Source organism: Crinia signifera, chromosome 5 (genome assembly GCF_055691185.1).
Source record: "Crinia signifera chromosome 5, ASM5569118v1, whole genome shotgun sequence".
Lineage (NCBI taxonomy): Eukaryota > Metazoa > Chordata > Amphibia > Anura > Myobatrachidae > Crinia > Crinia signifera.
The window spans coordinates 263,486,338-263,505,760 of record NC_139221.1 but is presented as its reverse complement, the minus strand read 5'-3'; the positions used below and the strand labels follow the sequence as shown (position 1 = coordinate 263,505,760).

Sequence of the window (19,423 nt, the reverse complement as noted above, 5' to 3'; positions counted from 1 at the left end):
CGCACTTAACATATTATTTTGCGTGCGGTGGTGAGTGAGGGAGCCAGCACAGCGCACAGAGGAAGTATGCAGATAGCCACCGTGGTGTCTGTCCCCCGCGACAGGGTATCCGGCGGTCTGCTGCTCCTGTTCTCCGCGGTGTGCTGCTTCTCTCCCTCGTTAGTGGGGGTATGTGTATCCCCAGTATGCTACTCCTATCTTCCCTGGCCCGACTGTGTTTCACAGTAGCTTTTTTATTTTAAAAAAAACACCTAAACGACAGGGGGGACACATGCCTTGCTGCAACCCCCGTCCCCCCCGAATCCGCCCATGGGGGCAGCCGATTGCCGCTGAGTAGCTGGGGTGGTGGGCAGGGGGTGGTGGCCGACTGGCCGGCCACCCGCCGGAGATTGCCGCCGATTGCCGCTGTGCCCTGGTGTCCAGCAAGGGGGAGTGGGTGGCAGCGGATTGCGGCTGACAAGCTGGTGGGGGGGCGGCCACCACCGAAGATTGCAGCTGGCGGCTGACGACCAGCCAGCAGCCAGAGATGGGGGCAGTGAGATTAACATGGGGGGGCTCCGGTGGGGGAGGGAGAAGGAGAGAGAATCACTTACTGAATAGCTGAACAAGTGCTTCCTTCTTCCTTTACTCCTCTGCGGGTCGTGCGGGAGCTTTCATGCTGCTGCTGCTTCTGCAGCAGCTCACTACCGCCCTTCAGTGGCCGGTAAACCTGCCTAGTGGTGGCGCCGGCCCTGGGCACTGCACTCACATTCAGTGTAAACTTCTCTGACCCAGGAGTATCACAGGTTGGCATTGCAATGGGTCTGAACTGGTATGGAACCGTGTTCCAAATCCTGGGAGTATTAGTAACCATGTACAAATTACTCTGTTAGACTAAAAGATCTATACAGCTTTAAAAACAGTTATACATTCTTTTATTTTCTTTTTTCTTTTTTTATCTAATGCTGATTTTGGGAAACCAAGCTGAAATGCAGCATGTTTTAATGAACAGTATCATTATATGCACGCTATTGTTTGAATCACAGTCATTTATCATTAAGCTATTACTGTAGCATTCATCAGCTAATAAGTGTTACCAGATGTGTATGTATTTGTTCTTTCCATTAATGGGGGGTGGATTATGGTATAAAGTCCAATTCCTGATTAATCCCAGGACACCTGCTAATTGTAATGGCATAACTGAAGATGGACATCATCATTGGTCATGAAAGAAAAAAAAATGTTTTATTTGAATAGTCTATAATTATATATTCATTGCTAAACAAATTTTACCATTTGCATAACTACTGATCTATTTGTGGCAACATAAATAGCAGTATCAATGTCTTGCCTCCAAATCAACAGGAAATGAGTGGAAATGAGTGTCATTGAGGTTAGCAATACCGTAGGAACAGAAAAAGGTCAAAATTTGGTTTGGTTTGACAAAACCAAATACAGATCCAAAACTGGAGGGAGATACAGATCCAATACCAAAACCCGAAAAAACAACTCTTTATATGACATTATAATTCCTCCAAATTGTCCCCAGGGTTGTACTGCTCCACAGAGGAAATCCCTGTTGAGACACACCACACGAGGTCCCACCTCCTTCTCTAGAGGCTAGGTTCCAAATTCAAATTACACACTGTTGCTAGATTGCATTTTATCCAGGGCTGCCGAAAGGGGGGGGGAGCGGGTACTAATTACCAGGGTCCGAGCTTGCTGGAGGGGCCCGGCGGGGGTCCTGGTCCGACATCCCCCCTTCCCCCTCCGTCCCTCCCAGGCACCAGCAGCAGCACACACCTACAGCATATGCTGTGCTGACAGCAGACTCGACATGAGCGTCTCACTGACAGCATGAGAGCTCATGCTGAGCCTGATGTCAGCACAGCACATGCTGCAGGTGTGTGCTGCTGCTGCTGCTGAGGGGGGGGGGGGGGGTGGGCAATAACACTCCCCCCACGACTTTAGAGGGTTTTTCGCCCACCTTAAACACTTTAGGGGCATGGCCTAATCTCAGGAGGCTGCCACTCCTCCCGCGATGAGCCAACGCCCCAAATTTTTACCGGGGACTGGCGTACCTCTCGGCCCCACTGATTGTATCTCGTACAAAAAGCATGCAATGTGCTACAGCACCATGCTTTTTGTACTGGATACGATGCAATCAAGTACTAAAACCATGGGCAGCACAGACTTTATGTGCTGTAGGATGGGATGTGCACAGGAGCTTGCATCTCATCGCACTGCCCTCTCACACCATGTATGGGCACCTTTACTCTATTAAATGGTCAGTTATCTGATGTAGCAGGACAACTGATAAATATGGGAGCTTAAGCTGTCTATAATAACTGCACCATATTTGACTAATGGTTAGACAAGCATAACTGTTGTCTGGCCACATTCCCTACAGCAGATGACCACATCCCTTAAACATGAGCCCCTAAAACTCCATACCCCAGTCTGACTGAAAGTGGGACAGTCCTGTTTTTCAACAGCTGTCTTGTTGTTACACCGGAGGGCTGCAGTTTCCCGCAGTGGTGGTGGCGGAGAGGGGATGGGGAAGCACACACCACTGCTCTGCATACCAAAGCAGCGGGTAAGCAGGTGAATATAAACCATGCATCTATTCACAGTGCCAGGAAACGGGAAAAGGGTACCAAAAGCTCCACATCCGGTTTTCAAGGCTCCCTTCCTTTATGGATGCGTGTGTGCTTTCCGCATACGTGGGGTCATGCACCCTGAGCCACCATTGTTATGAGGTATGTAATATGCGTCTCTGACAAACAATAAAAAGCAGACAACTTCTGATCACAATTCACCTATTTATTGGCCTTTTGAAGCCATAAATGGACACATTTTAACTTTTGACCACCAGGAGCCTGACTGAAAACCCTTTAAAGATCTTTCAGAAATGTATAGTTTAGTACAGTGATGGCTGACCTTGACATTCCAGCTGTTGTTAAACTACACATCCCAGCATGCCCTGCATCAGTTTTAGCATGTCCAAATAGTAAAACTGTAGCAGGGCATGCTGGAATGTGTAGTCCAACAACAGCTGGAGTGCCAAGGTTCGCCATCACTGGTTTAGTACAATGCCCTCCATCTCTCTTCCCAACAAGTAAACCCTCTGGCTTTCACAGTGCACATCCCTGTCAGTATATCTGGTTGTCGTATTTGCCAGCCTCAGGAGAGTTTTAATATCAGAGAGTCAGAATTGTTGGGTACTAAGAGAATCATTGAATAACATTCCGACTTTACAATAAAATATGGATTGCACGGCATTTCTCCTTTAAAGATGAGCAGTGACTGTATTACGTATCATTCGTGAAAATGTGAAGCCCAGTGCAGTGAATTATTTTATATTAGCCATCAACAGCATTTTGTCAAGAGATCTAAGTGCTAATTAGTCTATTAAGCTTGATAGCCCTTGTTTGTTTCAGTTAAACAATACTGCATTCAACTGTGAGTGATTCTGTTTTGATGGACCATGTCTGATCCATGAGAAGTAAAACTGTGCATTTGATAAGTGGCTTCATCTGCTCTAAGGTCTGGATATTTTTTTTTCCCCTATTATTTATGGATTACATTTGGTGTTCTTTATGTATACTTGTAATCAACTAAAAGCTTTTTTTTTTTTACTGAGGGTTCCACTTAAACCATTTCACCAATCCAAAGCAGTCCAATGCTAATTCATAATCGACAAACCCCCATCTTGCAATGGTACCCGTTCAGTGATAAATAGCCACAGAATAGGGTTATAAAGCAGCTGCACTAAGATGTTTTGAACCCATATATTACTTTTAGTCTTTTGTTTTCTTCCCAGGGGTTGTCAAAGCTATTCTTTACTTTCAGTTTATTTTTATAAGAGACATCGGTCCCTATCAATATGCATTAGGATGGAAAGCATTTGCAATCATTTCTGGTGACCTCTTTTTCCAACTGCTTTATACTTATTTTGTTTTTCTTTCTTTAATAGATTTTATTGATGTTTCCAAAACATCGGTTAGTTTTTATAATTGTAGATTCCGCGCTGGTCTATGACTAATGATACGTGACACAATTTGGAGAGATTTTCAACCTTTATAAACGTATTTGAATCAATACAGGTTGAGTATCCCTTATGCAAAATGCTCGGGACAAGAAGGATTTTGGATAACGGATTATTCCGAATTTCGGAATATTTTTATATTTGAATGAGGTATCTTGAGGACAGGACCCATGTGTGAACACAAATTGGATTTACAATATGTTGTATAAGCACATCAAACACATGAAATACACACAAAAATATTTTATGTGTGCATGAAACAAGGTTTCAAAACATGAAACAAAGTTTGCGTACTATCTAAGGCACTGAATTTGAATGCTAAACAATAATTTTCTTGCACATATTTCGTACCATTTACGGAACATGTCCCCAGTAGTGCCAGTTATAGATGTCCCCAGTAGTGCCAGTTATAGATGTCCCCAGTAGTGCTAGTTCTAGATTTCCCCAATAGTGCTTTTAGCACTGAATAATTTGGGTAACGGATATCCAGATAAGGGATACTCAACCTGTAATAAAAAATGTAGTAAATGATTTGCCTAATTCTTGACTGAATTGTTTAAAAAATTCTCATTAATAGAGCTGCCAGTGAGATTGTCATGTCAACATATAGTATGACTGAGACATAGCATTTGTGACAGTCTTTCGTGGAATAAAGTCAGCAGGAGGAACTTGTTTGTCTTATATTAATTTCGAACAAATTTCAGTGTTTTTTCCCTGCAAATTTTAGTGTTTTTTTTTTCCAATAAATGTTAGTGTATCAACTATGAAAGGAGTTTCCTTTGAAAATGCCCTTTTTCCCCCTAAATAATGGATGTAAAAAAAAACCATATTGAATATACTGACATAATATGCAATATTGTATAACTTTAAAACATTTGCAGAAATAAATGTTTAGTGTGGACCATACAAATTGGCCAATCATTCAATTCACTGAAAACAGAGCTATTAGCACAATAAGGCAAAGTGTTGTATGAATCAGTCCATCTCTTCCTTTTATAATTCTGAAATTGTTTGTTTTATAAACACATGTTTATAAGGTATGAATTGTTATCACAGCTTCCATTAAATTTATTCAAAACTTTTTTCAAATTTTTATGCCATCATCACCATTGTCTACAGAACAAAACTAGCCATAGGCCAAATATTTCCTAAAGACATCAATTGCAACAGTGACATCTAAGGACTGAAGAAGGTACTGCAATCCATTAAGTAAGTTGATAGTGTTACTAGCATAATGCAAATTTAGGTACTTGTGTACTTTCACGGCTCCCATCGCATGCCATCGCATGCCATATGTAGTGGCATGCGATGCGATGCGATTTTCCCGTGTTTTTGTGCATTTTTATAAAATCGCATGCGATCTGATGCGTTGCGATGTCATTTTTCACAGAAATTATGGACATGAGTTGACATCATGTGAAATGCACCCCAAATGTCATTTTTCACACTGTACCACCCCCACTATCAACGCCAACCCGAAGCGTGGCGAGCGCAGCGAGCCCGCGAGGTGCGGCGGTACGCGTCTTACGACCTTTTCATACCCCCACTATCCACGTCGGTGTGGAGTTGAGAATAGAAAGTGTGGTGAGCGCAGCGAGCCACCGAGCCCGAAGTGTGGCGAGCCCCGCAAGGGGACGCGGATACCTTCACAGGTATCCGTGTCCCCTTGCGGGCTTCACAGGTATCCGTGTCCCCTCGCGGGGCTCGCTGCGCTCGCCACGCTTCGGGCACGGTGGATCGCTGCGCTCGCCACACTTTCTATTCTCCACGCTGACGTGGATAGTGGGGGTATGAAAAGGTCGTAGGACGCGTGCCGCCACCACTCGCGGGCTCGCTGCGCTCGCCACGCTTCGGGGTGGCGTTGATAGTGGGGGTGGTACAGTGTGAAAAATGACATTTGGGGTGCATTTTACATGATGTCAACTCATGTCCATAATTTCTGTGAAAAATGACATCGCATCACATCAGATCGCATGCGATCTCATGCGATGCGATGCGATTTTTCCCTGTACGATGCACATCCTGGAAGCCGTGAAAGTACACAAGTACCCAAATTTATAACAGTGGTTTCATTTTCTTACATAAATAAAGAAGTACTATTGAATGAATTAATCAAAAGAAAATATGAATTTGTTGATTCATCAGGAACATTTTAAACAGCAGAATGAATGATATTTTGTTCCATGAAAAAAGGTGCCAGTACTTCCCTAAATACCAGATACCTTCCATGCCCTGGATAAGTATGTAGATCTTATTTTATTCATTGCACTGATTTCTTCCTTCTTTTTTTGTGGAAAGGGGGCGGGGAAAGGAGGAGTCTGCACACTACTGTATTTGGGCCCTTTAATAAAGGCTGAGCTTCCGAGATATTATATCATTTTGGTAGCTGGGGTGCAATCTGAAACAACCAATCATAAGTACATGTAAGAGAAAATAAAAAAGGGGGTTGCAGGGTTGGACGCACACCTTGATTTTGTTATTTTTTGTGTTGAATATTTGTTGCGTTAATATTTAACTTTTAATAAAATCATGTTTTATCATATGTAAAGTACAGGATCATATGTAAAGGACTTTACCAGCACTCACAGATAGGCCTGTATTCAAATGTTAGAAATGTTATTGCGCTGGCCGAAACTAGAGGGTGTCCAAAGGAGCTATTGAAATGTAGCTCCATACGGGTTCGTTGGGCTGCCGGCATTGGCATCTTAGCGGGTGATGGTGAGCTAAAAGTGTAAAAAGTAACCAGTCTGAGTGCTCAACCGGACCTTTATGCTGTGCGCCAGTTAGTGTGATGAGGTTTAGCCGCTATGTACGGAGATTGGGGCAATAGATCAATTGAATACGGCCCATAATGTCCAAATCTGCTGCAGGGTCCAAATAAACTTATACAGATGAAACACTCATCTCCCCATACTGTGGAGCCAATGAATAACCTGCACTCGTTAGTAAAGGAGCAATCTTTTAATCCCAAAAGTGAAGAATAGCCACACAAAATAGACAGGAATTGCCCAACAGCTGTTTCAACTAGACTATGCCATTTTTCCTCAAGGGCTTCTCAGGTGAGTTATAATAACAGAAAGCCCACTAACATGATTGGACACAATAGATCACATGACCAAACTTTATTCCGCAATGATTGCACACCTGCACTACTTCCAACTCCCACAAAAACCCCATCACAGATCCACAGCTGCATCACTCCACAACTGTAAACACTAGCATCATTCATAGAGACACTATTCCCTGAAAAGAAGCACATTCCTGCCTCACTGACAGCAGCACATCCTTGCCGTGTTGACAGCAGCACATCCCTGTTTCTGACAGAAGAATATCTTTGCATCACTGACAGCATCACATCCCTGCCATGCTGATAGCAGCACATCCCTGGCTCTGACAGCAGCATATCTTTGCATCACTGACATCATCACATCACTGCCACACTGACATAAGCACATCCCTGCCATGCTGATAGCAGCACATCACTTCCACACTGATAGCAGCACATTGCTGCCATGCTGACAGTAACATGATATTGCCACATTGAAAGAAGCACATACCTGCCTCACTGAAAGCAGCATATCCCTGCCTCACTGACAGCAGCACATTACTGCCTCACTGACAGCAGCACATCCTACCTCACTGACAGTATCACATCCCTGCCTTACTGACAGCAGCATATCCCTGCCTGACTGACAGCAGCACATCACTGCCTTACAGACAGCAGCACATCCCCGCCTCACTGACAGCAGCACATCCCTATTTTCATATTAAAGGTTTCTTTCAAGATGACAACCAACAAGGATCTCCTTACTGCTCCCATTCCAGGTTCCAAATTACACCTCTTAGTTGAATACTGACCTCATATATAGGCCCTATTTTCATGAAAAGGTTTCTTTTCTCCTCTCTGGACACAAAGATCAACCACCAGGATACTTCTAAATACCGCACCAATGTTTCATGGCCCCTTGGGGCAAAAACTCACCTCTAACAGATGCCCTATATGCACCAAAAGGTTTCTTTATGCTTCCTTCTCAGACAGGATAACAAATTCTTAGGAGGCATCCATCCATAAAAAGCAGGTTTAAATCCATAACATTGACAAAAATACAGTGTATCAGGTACAGAAATGAAAAAACAATAATAAAGGCAATGAAGACCATTAACAGCCAGAGTCAACCACCTCCACTATGAATCCGGATAGGAATGGAAATGGCACCAGTTGGAAAAGGTAAGACTAACGTGTTATGTAGACATTTTTTTTTTTCATTGATGGTGGTAAACAAAGTGCTTCTCCCTCATCAATGGTAAAAGTATTCAATATCGGTCATAGATCATTGATGACATTAATGATGGTTAATGGCCATACCTAGGCAGGAGGGAAAAAGCCTTATCAGACAGAGAACGTGGTGCTGAGCTGTGACATCATAGCCCATTGCTATGCCACCAGATCATCACTGACAATGAGGATCAGCAGCCAACAGCTAATATATCACCTGAGGGGCTAGCACTGGCATCAGAAAGGAAATACAAAGTCATTACTGTGAGTTGAAGGGGAAGTGGCTAGCTGCAAATGCAAAATGGTCTGCTCAGTGAGCATAATATGGGAGTATTGGGGGCATGTCAATGGAAGCGGCTTCGTTCACAAAAGCAGAGCCATAGGCATAGCAAGCCATGGCCAGACAATAAACTGTACCTGCCATATGGAAGGTGCGACCGATGGTGACATATAAGAACACTCCAATCAGTATTACAGGATGCGGTTGTTAGGTCGGCACAAGAAAGGTGGACACTCCTTAGGTCGACACCGGTTACAGAACAGGCGATAGTTCATGCCCTACCATCCATTTGGGCATGGAGGGAGAATAGAATAGTGTGCCGAGCTCAGTGATGGGCTGCCGTTCACTAAAGCCCCGTACACACGGGGGAGATATATGGCTGACCAATATATTGCTCAGTTTCTCCTTTTCATCAGCTACCAGAGATGGTCGCTGATTAAAGGGAACCTCTGTCGGTGGTGCCGCAGAGGTAATCAGCAAGCTCCTGCGACCAGCGACTAGAACGGGGCTGAAAACGGGAGCGCGCACCCGGCGATTTATCGATGGGGCACACTCCCATCACTGGCAATAGGGTCGCCTGCGACCATATTTCCAGCGATTTCAGCCCCTATCGCCCCCGTGTGTACACAGCTGTAGACAGTGTCCAAGACTAGACAGCAAGTTCTAGACACCTAAAAAGATACGTGTCGACCTTCTGCATTGTCGACCTTCCACCGGTCGACCTAAGGACACTGTCGACCCTCAGTCCCTGTCAACCTTCTGCCTGTTGACCTTCCGGTGTCGACCTAAGGAGTGTCGATCTTTCTTGGGCCAACCAAATGATCCATACCCAGTATTACACCATGTGTCTGGGCGCTAATCGTGGGCACATTCAGATGTGCACAACAAAAGTTTTTATGTCATTACATAAATTCACAAATGAGCGACATGAAATAGAAGCTGCCAGTAGTTCTTTTCACGCCCTCAGTGTGGTACTGCTTCATCGACCCATCAAATGAACAGTGTCATAGAATTTATGCTAGATATAGGATGATCCGTTGAGACCATTCTGCATATGAACAAGTTGTTTCAAAGAATAAAATACATTTTTGGACTGTCTCCTGCATGGTCAATCCCTTGAACCCTTCATGTGCAACTTTGAAATATTTATTTCCCATAACAATAAAATAACCTATTATTTTAATGTAGTGAGGGTATAATAAAACATGATTAAAAGGGATGTTTTATGCACGTCTGGCTGCAGCCACTCAGATGATTATCCGATCAATTTACACAAGATTGCTATGAAAATAAATTATACGGTTAAATACATCACATCTCAAATAACTTTATAACATAAAATATCCCATAATATAATTGGTTAATGAATGTATTTTACTTACAGGCCAAGGTTGTCCCAGGTCTTGTCTCTGTATGGCGAATCACAGGTCACATTTTTATTTAACCGAGGTGCTTATTCTAATGAACTATACGGAAAAGTCCATTTATTATTTGATTGTGAATGAGTGGATTTCTAAATGCCTGCTTGGCTAGCTAACCCAGAGAACATCATAGGTCCTGGAAGTGGAATTTATCTATTCAAAATGTACTTGACTATTAGTTTACAACTATGTATTACAAAACTTGTAAAATCAGTTCGCCAAAAGTCTGAGTAATTTACATTTGTAATGTGACTCTATGGACATCTTTCAAAATAAAATTTGCTATGTATCATTCCCGATCTTCCTTCAAAACTTCTACATCTGGGAGTCGTTAAAAGCTCATCTTAATAGTATGTAGGGCAATTTGATTTCTGATGAAAGTACAAAAGTGCTGTTTATAGACTATTGCACAAAATAACCCATTGAATAATATCATTATTACTCTAAGCCTAATTTAGAGTACTGAGTTCTAATATGATTCATTTCTTGTTATTCCTCGCACTTCACATGAGCCAAAACTTTTTTCATGTCAGAGTGCGGACCCTCTATGACTGTGAAGAGGTTAATGGGCAGATTTACAATGCTGACTTTACCTAATGAGCTGTCTAATTTATAGTCTAAAAGACTGCAAACGATGCAAAAGGATGCAGGGCTGAGCCACAGTAACAAATTATACCACTAACAGCTAAATTATGTAGATTGCAATGGTAACCAAAGCTACACATTAACCCACCGCCTTCCAGATGTTGAAGAAGCAGTCTCCATGCAGAAAAATCGTTTTAAAAGTTATCAAAAGCAGCTTAGCAAAGGCTCCTTGATTTCCAAAAAGGAGAATTCAAAGAACAAAAAAAAAGCAGATTATTCAAGCAATAACCAAAATTCATTCAAACCGAATCCTAATTACATACCATTTATTAAACAAATTATTGCAGACCGCTAAAAAGCAGCTTTGTAGTTTTGTTTTATATCAATGTCATTGAGAAAATTCATACCAGATACACACGCACAACAGCCACATGAAGAAGTAATGTGAATGGGTTGGGAACTAATTACAGGGTTAAAGTTTTCAAAAAGTTTAACAGACATTATTTTGATTGCTATGGTGCAGCTAGACTTCCTAGAATATATAAATACACTGCGATTGTGCAGTGCAAATTTGTGAACTTTGTTTTTGCACAAGTGGTAAGATACTTGTAAATGTATTAATTTAACCTTAGGTGGACACTAAATACTATAATATAATGTTGTTTTTTCTTCCCTCTGTAAGCTAATGTCAGAGAATCCGTGATAACAGCGTAGATTTACAGGACTGCTAAAAGATAGTCACTGAGAAGCCTGTTTATCATTGGTGCAAGTAGGGCCCACAAACATTATCTCTCCTTATCACTGCACATCACAGCAATAAGTCAATAAGGGCTATATGTCAATCTGTTGCTGGGTGTCCCAACAAAGAAAAAATAATGAAGTGATTCATGATCTAAAGTCCTGTACACGCTAGATGACCCGCTGGTCATATTGATACTGGTGATGTCGCAAGTGGATAATATTCTGCCTACACACTCATGCAGCCCACACACGCACCGATCCCGGCGTGCGTTGTAGGCTTAACTAGCACACATAGCATCTAGCTTAACTAGCACACTAGCACACATGCCTTGTGCATACGATGTACATGCGATGCGATGCTATGCTAGAAAAAGCTATTACAAAAAGTATGTGCAGCACATACTTTTTGCACTGTACGATGAGGTGCCGCGGGAGCGCGCACCCCATTGTACAGCATCGCACCGCCGGCAACGGTGCGTGTGTGGGCTCCTTCACATTGACGATGCTGTTTAGTGACATCACAGGTACCCTGGTGAACATGCAGTCATTTACTGCATATCCAAATTTGACCTACACATCCAGCCAACAGGGGGTTTGTTAACGATGCGTGGAAGCATGCATCACTAACAATATTGAGCATAAGCAATACAATCATAAGTGCCCTTCTGAGCAATATGTTGAAAAAAAAAAACGGGTAGTGTATATGAGGCTTTTCAGTGCACTCTACTGTCATTTTTTTACTTGGATTACCTACTATGCCTGTGCAGCCATCAATAGAATACTGGAGAGGAATCTGCAGATCCCTCTCTGGAAAAAAAATACAACACTGTAACCTATAGGTTACTATTGCTGATGCCATATCAAGAAGCCATTCATTATTGAGAGGCTCAAGTTCTGTGACCCTTGCATATCTATGTTTAATAAATAGGAGAACAACGAAGAATGAAGTTCCCATTGAAACAATGGGGCCTGCAATACTTAGCTGAACATGGGAAATATATCTGACATGTACTGCATTCTGCTTATGATAAATAGCAGCAATAAAAAATAATCATGTGCAAATGATATATCTGCATTTTGTGACATGATAATAAATAGACCACTGGGGGGACGACGACATCTTACAAGATAATAGCTTTATCCCCCACCATGTACAGTAAGACCCATAGAGCACAGATATTAATAATACAAAATTTGAATTATACACACATTTGATGATAATGTCCATTTAACTATATCATATTTATGAAGAAACATCATCTTTAATCCACGATTATCCTGAATAATGCATTTTGCATTCGGTCCTGTAAAAAAAAACTATTTATTTTGTAATGGTTTAATTGCAATGCATGAGGCTTGGTGGCCTGGTCACTTGCCTTTAAAGACAGTTACTATCAGGTACAACAACAAAAATCATAGTACCAGCTGATTAGGCCTGTCTGTATATTCTTTTTTCTAGGTGAGGTATATGTAAATAACCTTGCTGAGAGAATGCATCGCATCCCTGAACATTAACCAACGGGAATTATTTATTGGGATACAGTAGAACAGTACTTGTGTTAGACATATGATCGCCCAATGCTGTATCGATTACTGGATGTGTGGAATCAGCATAGTATTTGTGTCCCAAACATTTCTCAGTAACTCAGCATCTCATAAACACTATATGGGCAGTATTCAATGCTGGGGCGAGATGTGACAGCGAGCAGTGCTGACTGCTCGCTGTCACAGTGCGCGGTCAGTATTTAACTGACCCCCTACATACGCCGTTTTCCCCTTGCTCTGTTTTTGGAGCGAGGGGGAAACGGCGTATGCGACCGCTAAAACAGCGAGACTCATGGCTAAATGCAGCGGGCACCCTGCATTACCGCGAGCCTCGCTGTTTGGGGGAATCCTCGACGTCCTCTGACAGCGAGGACGTTGAATACAGTGAGCGGCCGACGCGGAGGTTAAATGGCGAGGATTGTTTTCAGCGATCACCGCCGTTTAACCCCCTCGCAGGCTGTATTGAATACACCCCTATGAATGCATTCTGCCAATTTCTATATGAATATTAACATGTTTTTCCTATAGAAAAGCAGAAACTATGAAAAGAGAGAGAGAGAGAGAGGGCCAGAAGCAATAAGCTTCAAAAGTGATAAAATGGAGAGTGATAAACAACCAACCAATCAGCTTCTGCCTGACATTTTTCAAACACAGTCTGTGACATGTCAGGCAGGAGCTGATTGGTTGGTTGTTTATCACTGTCCATTTTATCACTTTTGAAGCTTATCGCATCTGGCCTAATAAAGTCTATTAAACTTTGATGTGGCCTTCAGCATTTTGCTTAGCTGTGCTATTTCTGATGTTCATTGTTTACCCTGACGAGTTTGAGGCTGCAGAGATGAATCATATATCAAGAACGCAAATATATGTTCAATTGCTGCTCACATCAATGTCCTAACATGGTCTGTTGATACTCCTCAGCACACTAGACCCACACAAAAAAGGTGAGGTGCTTTTTCCATATTCCAATACAACTAAATGAATACAAAAATGCAGGGAAATGCTACATGCTACAACACCAAAAAAATTCTACTCACACCCATGTGAGAACCAATGTGGGGAGAGTTTTAAACTTTTGATTTATATTGAAATAGATTTTAAAAAATCTTCACACAGATCCAAAATTAAATAAAGTTATATATTAATATAAAGTAACTTTTTGCTTTGCTCTTAATAACTTATAGAAACAGTTATGTAGAAGAGTATATTTTCGTGAACACAGGTATTGAAATGTAAATGCTACAGGTAAAGACATAATAAAGAAAAATCAAGTAAGGTGAATACCCTTCCAAATGTTTGATGTGTGAACACAATTGATTTTGTCCCTACATTTTATCAACTGATTTATAATGTGAACCCTTTGAGTGCCAGGGGAATTTATTAAAAAAGGTGTGAAAATTGCCAAGCAAACATTTTTATTCATCATAGTGACCTGTAATGTTTACCTCATATAGGAAATGTAATCTTTTTTACAAAAAAATTTTTATTTGCATTTATATAACAAATGGGAATGACTCTGACATTTTTAGCGGATATTGTAAACATCTCTCACAGAGATGTTGGCACTCAAAGGGTTGAACTGATTTGAGTTCAGACTCAAATGTATATTAAAACATAGCCTCTGTATCACTATTACTATTCTGCACCAATAGACCTTACAGGAGACAAAGTGTAGGTCTACCTTTAAGAGATGACAGGTTGAGAATTCAATTTACAGATACAATACTCCAATGCACTAACTAACACGCAAACAAAAAATGCATAACATGAATCTATTAACTACTTAATACCAACACTGTATTCAATAGCACATCTATATGCAGAAGTAAGTTACAGTGGGGAAAATTCTTCTCGTCTTCCAACTATAAACGTAGTAATTAAAAACATGAGTGCGCTGAAAAAATATCACTCACTCAAATATATCTACTTTCTTCATTTAAAGACTGGAAAACTTTAAAGCTGCACTGTTACTTACAGTTATGGTACCAGATTTTCCAGTGACCAATAAACAGGTAGGTTAAAGTGACATGGAAAATTTAACTAAAAACCAGATTGACTGTCTAGCCAACCACAGAATCAGCCCTTTTGTAAGTGTCGAAGGACATCAAACAAGCTTTCATTTACTTGCCTAATAAGCCCGCTCTGGATTTTGGGCAAGCGTTTCATTGCACCATCAACATTACATGATCTGCACCTTTTTACGTTCCTCAATGAAATGAAATTCATTTAGTGTACATGTTTCAAATAAAGGTATGATCACCGATATTATTCTAATGACAAATTCAAGCTCACGGATGAAATGAAAACCAGATTAAAAATTCTGCCGAAAAACTTAATATTAGTGTTGTGTTTATATTTTAAAAGTAACTTTTAATAGAATATGCTATAGAAAGTGTTTAATATAGGCTGCGTCTATTTTCACTACAGAACATTGGTCTAAAGCTGACGTTTTAGCCTGTGTGCGATTCCCAACTGTTTTCTCATTTTGCAAAAGTAATTAATAAGCTGCTAATTAATCTTTTGAGATAATTTATGGAAACATCTAATTTCCTGTTAACAAAATTAAATAGAGCTTACTTAACGTGCGGCCTGCTCTAAAGTGATTAAAAAGAAATTACTTATTTAAAGTTGAAGCACTGGTCCTGAAGCTGACTTCCAGCTTTGAGTTCCAGGCCGAAAAAGGTTAAGAACCTCTAGCGTAAAGAGCAAGTAAATCCTCTGATGCTCGGCCCAGGGCTGGTTCACACAAAACTGTTAATCGCCCATCATTTATCAAACATTCCTGTGTGGCTTTGTACATGACATTTTTTTTTTTGCATATTACAGTTTCCAAGTTTCTGCTTATTATGGAGAAATATTTTAAAATTCAACTGTTATCTTGGAAAGAAGATGATCTAAAATAATACGTATGTTTGTCTAACTGCAGATCTAATCTGAAATATATTTTTGTTTTATTATGAGACAGGCAATAACACACTCTGACCAGTCACAGCATCGCTTTTCTTTTCATTAACAGACTCATCACAAATAGGATGACCCTATTGCTTGCATGTCAGATCCACTTTGCTCACATCAGTGAGGCTCTCTCCCCAATATCATATTATTCTGCAGATCCCAACTCAGTCTGTGAGAACACATTGAGTGCATTTATACTGTAAACTGAATTAGGAAATGGTAGTTCTATGCCAGGCAGATAATAAACACAGGGCAGCAGGACAAATTAAAACATTTAGGTAACACTAAGCTACTAGAGCTCGTTAGTACGCTGCGATCATTCCAACAAGTCTGAATAAAGTTTAGTTTTACAATACACACATAACTAATTAAAAAACTTGACTGTACTGCAAAAAAAGTTACAGAATGTGAAAGCTTTAACAACAGTGTTAAGTACAAGCTGAACTAAGAATAAGATACAGGCACAGCCAACACATTGATGTGTAAGAATATATATATATATATATATATATATATATATATATATATATGAGTGTGTGTGCATGTGTGTGAATGTATATATGTATATATTTATACACACACACACACACACACACACACACACACACACACACACACACACATATAAATATAGCTTTATATACAGTATATATACATTCAGTATATAAACGCACATGCTCATATATATACAGTATGTCATATTTTCCTTTGTATTGTGGTAAGCGTGCATTTGGTAGGAATTGCTATATAAGATCCCCGAGTGTTTCCAGTGTGGGAACCTTAGTCGCATTCATTATGCATCTTGCTGACCACTACTTTCTGGATTTGCACTAATGCACTGCATGGGGCATTTTGACTCCATAACCCTGTTCCCTTTTGATAAATTGCTTCAAATTCTACTATAGAAAAGTTTCACACTAAGATGACTATAACTCTCACCTGTCCTGTAGGCAGGTTAGCATCTGAGCACTAGAAGTCCACTAGTATTTAGTCCTTTACCACTGAAATCTAGCCATTGCCAGTTAATGTTATAAAAAAATTGGTCCTGGTTTTGATCTCCCTTCTGCCCTGGTGACCCTCCAGACCTTAGTGTACCCCCCTTTCCTACTCCCGCTTTCTTCTCCGTTCATGGGTGGAGATGTTACAGGATGATCAGGGACTTTCGGGAAATCATTTTTTACTATAATGAAGGACCTGTTGTCTTTTAACCTTTGCTTGAGGTCATAAGGTAAAGGTGAGAGACAGGAGAAATGTCCTGAGCCAAGTAACACAACGTTTGATTTCTGCCACCTGAACACATGAAAGCATTGAGGCTCTGACTGACAGCCCTTAATTAGCACAGTCCTGTATTTCACAGCCTTGAGAAAGTTGCAGGATCTGTCATTTGTCACTACAGGTTCACTCATTTTTGTTGGTAAACTGAATTCTGTGTCGGTTAACCCCTTTTCATCAGCCAGCACCAATAGCACAGCCACAAAAGCAGAACATCTTAAAATCGAAATTCCCACCAAAACTAAACTCACAGTGCATTAAACAATTAGCAATGCACAAAACAAACATGTATGTTTAGCCACTGTTTTTCTGTGAGGCAGACTGCACTGTCAGCATTTCTAACTCCTGAACCCTTCACTATCTGAAGCTGTTAATCATACCCTCTTACTAGGCTGCAGAATGATGTAATGGCCTTCTGTCCAGCATTATTCCCAGAGATGTCTGTGAGGAAAACATACAAATACTGACACCTAACAACCAAATACGCACAGAGCACACTCCAACGCAGGCAGCAGTGCCCGTCATCCTATAACATGGAGGCATTTTCACTAGAACATTAATAAACTAAAAAGTGGGGGTGGGGGGCATTACTAATTGTAATGTACTAATTGCTCTTGAGTCCCACTTACAGTATAAACATGATCCTAGAATTTGGCAAACAGACATTTGTCTGGTGGTTTGTAATGTGTTTGAAAAAATATTACAATAGGAAAAATGTTAGTGCATACAAAATCCATTACTAATGCTAAATGTGCCTCTATTATTTTAATGCAGTTTATTTAACACACTAATGAGTGCTGTGGCCGTTTTCACCTTCTGGTCCTGCGTATTCTGTGGCTTGCTGTATAACTGAGCCCACTGATGACTTCATGCCCCTTACACAATGGACGGGTTATCTGACAGTTACTTATTGTTTTGTGTATTATTTTGTTGAGGCGGCGAGGATGGAAGCGAAGAGTGGCATCTTCTGTGCTGGGTGATGGCACCAGCATAATAATGACCTGCTGATGATCACACTCGGTGACTCTCTAAGATCAGTTAAGCGCAGAATAAAAAGTTTTCAAACTTTCACTGGACAAATATAGTCACAAATGATACAAAGTGTATGTTTTGTGCTTCTTTTGCCGCCATAACTGGAATAAGGTGTCTACAGGTGGAAAAACCGTAGGATAAGCAGTACACACCTCCTCTACCTGATGTACCTTCTAACTGTCCTTGTCACCACTGTAGTGTCACTGTGTATAGACAAATATGTACTACACGCACCTGTGACCTACTCTTATCTAGAACTATATTACTAGCAGAAATGCTTAGAATCTGGTTTTAACCCCTTAAAATCCAATAGTGTATAGTGACCACCATTTCCATGATACCTTAATTCCAGTTTACTATATTATAAACTACTTAAAAAAGTTAAGCAACAAACTGAAACTTATTTTCCAACTGTTCCATCACTGGTGTCTAATTGTCAGAGTGGAGTGCAAGTGACAGCTCCACCACACCTCGCACTAATAGCATCCTCCTACCTGAAGTATCATTTTCACACTTCTAGATTTAAACACAGATGAGGTCATATGTTATCGACTGACAAATATACAGTATTTCTATATAATAAGAATAATAATAAGAATAATCTAAAAAAGATATATCTTCTTGTAAACTTACCCAACAAGTGTAGAATGGATCAGCAAAATTTGTGTGGGCGACTGTAGTATCTTAGTTTAAAAAAAAAAAAAATAAGAAGAGGAACCTGTAATGGAAGTTGCTGGGTCCCCCCAGACCTGAGCTGGAAGGGGTGCTGGAGCAGGTAAGTGTTAATGTCACAGTTCTAACTTTGGCTGCAGCATGTACAGGGCAAACACTTCTCACTCTTCTCACAGGCTGCTTAGAGACTCTTCTCCGCTTCTTTCTGGAGTGGGGAGTGACTTTCCCCCTGCATCACTTACACACACAGGCGGATTTAAAGACACAGTGCCCCGTACTACAAAGGAACCACGTTGGACTGAGGGAAGATTACAATACGTTCTATTTAGAGCTGCATTACATCACCTCTGGGTGACGTCACGTGGGATTCCTGAACTTCTAAATCATTGCTGAGGCTGGAGGGGTGTGGCCGGGACCGGGAGGCACGCCCCCTGGAGGCTGGTGGTTCTCACTCAGCTGTAGCTCAGCTGCTGGGGGCTGACTCACCCTAGGCTGCTGCTGCTGGAGGAGCCACTGGCTGGCGGCTATGGGAGGAGAGCTCCATGTTGTTGTCACACCACCGGGACTGCTAGCGCGGCTTGTAAACACTCTCAGGCGGGCTGCTGTCAGGAGCTCCG

At 41.2% G+C, this 19,423-nt stretch overlaps 1 protein-coding gene across 4 annotated transcripts in view; it reads right to left on the bottom strand.

Annotated features, from left to right (window-relative positions):
- The window catches only part of CREB5 (cAMP responsive element binding protein 5), a 420,873-nt gene extending 401,833 nt beyond the window's left edge, over positions 1-19,040 (bottom strand). For all 4 annotated transcript variants that reach the window (XM_083188949.1, XM_083188952.1, XM_083188950.1 and 1 more), the window contains exon 1: positions 18,768-19,040. The gene's annotated coding sequence lies outside the window, so the exon portion shown is untranslated. The remainder of the gene's footprint in view (positions 1-18,767) is intronic.
- Positions 19,041-19,423: the final 383 nt, after the last annotated feature.